General features: G+C 43.1%; 1 long non-coding RNA gene across 1 annotated transcript; it reads right to left on the bottom strand.

Moving 5' to 3' along the window:
* Window positions 1-402: 402 nt before the first annotated feature.
* Window positions 403-1,567, bottom strand: LOC134101755 (uncharacterized). Its single transcript, XR_009941447.1, has 3 exons — window positions 1,175-1,567; window positions 650-689; window positions 403-530 (listed from the first exon to the last, which is right to left on the bottom strand). It is a non-coding gene; the product is annotated as an uncharacterized LOC134101755 (long non-coding RNA).
* Between the last annotated feature and the right edge of the window lie 721 nt (window positions 1,568-2,288).

The raw sequence follows: 2,288 nt of genomic DNA, 5'->3' as shown, positions 1-2,288 counted from the left end.
CTTGGGTATGAACTGTGCTATACAAATAAAGCTCCCTTGTCTTGTATTGCTGGCACTGTATTAACCACTGTGCTCCATAGCCCGATGAATCAGATCAGTGCTTTGAAGCAACACAAAAGAAGATGTGCTCTCACGGTCCCCCAGTTGAGAGATCAATATCTGATCAATAGGTATGCGCCTGAACTCGATTTTATACAATGACCATTTTTTTACCCATTAATTTATAAAGTCTGGCCATTTTTGACTAGGAATACACATGGGTGTTCTTAAGTTAAATAAAACACCCAACTTGTTAAGAAAATGATCCACATCTGTTTTGTGTGTTCAGATGCCCTGTGTTAACAAAGAGTTGAGTCCTTTAATTCTGCAGTATGGCATAACCTAAGGCAGCAGATAGATAGATAGATAGATAGATACTTTATTGATCCCCAAGGGGAAATTCAAGACAGTAAAGCATAGCGTTCTGATTGGCACTCATTTCACACCAAGCACATGTTGGGTAGATGATTCTGGATAAGCTCCTCTTGAATCTGACAAGAAAGAAAACATTTATGAAGGGATTTATTTTAACCACTCAAGAATAGAAACGGAGGGAAAGATCTGCTAACTCCCACCTTGTGTTCAGACTAGAAGAGGTAGATCTACTCACCCATATAATGACTCCCATTCCCTGCCTCAGCTCAGATTTACTGTGGGAGAAGAGAAATGATTTATTGCTTAAGGAGGGAAGGAATCAATTGCTGTCTTTTACAAACATACACAGTTTTAGGTCTGCGCACTGTTAGTGTAAACATTAAAAAAATCCACAAGAGGGTGCTCTTCGTATAGCACGATAATGATGTGACAGAACAACAACTTTCCTTCTTTTCGGACCTCTATTACAGTAAGTTGTATGTGTTTTCCCCCTTTTGACTACTTTCTGTGTTAATGGGCATATTCATCATGTAATGTCATATTTAACCTTTTCACAGCATAAGCATGACACACTTTTTCAGGAGCATCTCATGATGTCCCTTCTATACAAATTGGCCAAATGTTATACATTTACAATCAATCATATAGCAAAGCCAATTATCAAGAAATAGATAGGGTGAGTTACATAGGCTTTCCAAAACAGTCATTTCACAAAACGCACACAGCGGTAAAAATGCCCTTGTGTGTCAACTATACAGACCTCGCAAACTCCGGTCGAGTCGATACGGAGCCATTCCGGGTACACGCACTTCAGCCCCTCGTCGCATCTCCCTTCCAGACGCATGGGGCCACCACAACTCTCGCCCTTCACCTTGGCACACACATTGCAGCAGCCACACTTACTGCGCACCAGCCCCCCTTTGCAATCCGTTGGATCCTCGCAGGTCAATTCATCACAAGGAACGCATGACAAAGTCTGGCAGGTTGTTGCAAAAAGGACAATAATTTGGAGGATGAGAATGTATTTCGCTAGAAGATGCATCCTGGATGAGGCTGGAGCAGGCTGTTATAGTCCCGGAGATCCAATACTGTTTTCCGACACAACTTGAACTTCTCAATGCACGAGTCTCTTTCCCTCTCGGTCTCTCTCCCCACCTCTGTCCTTTTAAATGCAATATGATTGTGCAATCTGTCCCTGCTCTTTGCATGACCCCCACTTCAGTGTTGACTCACTTAGTAGAGGAAAAGTCTTCTAAAGTTTACAAAGCAAACATGTTTTTACATCCTTGCCTATTTCATGAAACACTAAGGACTGCTTACATCATGTGCCTTTCACATACTGTAGACCAGGTTTTTCTTGGTCAGTAGCGTAAAGATTTTTACATGGTGGAAGATTTTGGATCATGCACCAGACCACTAGCCTGGCAAGCCAGACCCACATCCAGATAGGGTCTGGGGACTCACCATAGCAGGGCTCAATCGGAGGGGTGGGATAAAGGGTTGTCTTTCAAATCCCTTCTCCACGCAATAGGATAGCACTAAATGAAGCATCTTCTTATTTTCAAGTAGCCGGATGCATAATGGTCGCAACTTCTGGTCGCAGGTCAGTCGTCATTAAATTGAGCCCCCCCCCCCCCACCAACTCTATACACGATGTGATTGGACCAGCCCTCCCTTGAAACTGGCCAGCTCCCAAGTCAACGGAGAGTTGCTAGACTACCCCGCCGCTAGGAGCGTCTAGGTTTACCAGACCACACCCTCTACCACACCTCCATGCATAAATAGTCCATTTACATTAATTAACTGAATTTACTCATGAGTTCATCATGTTTGTGGCCCCTCAACTAAAGTGGTGAATAATTGCATGCATTTTA

Source organism: Sardina pilchardus, chromosome 15, assembly GCF_963854185.1.
Source record: "Sardina pilchardus chromosome 15, fSarPil1.1, whole genome shotgun sequence".
In the NCBI taxonomy this organism is placed as follows: domain Eukaryota; kingdom Metazoa; phylum Chordata; class Actinopteri; order Clupeiformes; family Clupeidae; genus Sardina; species Sardina pilchardus.
Note: the sequence above shows the minus strand (reverse complement) of the source record. Positions and strands in the feature narration are given on the sequence as shown.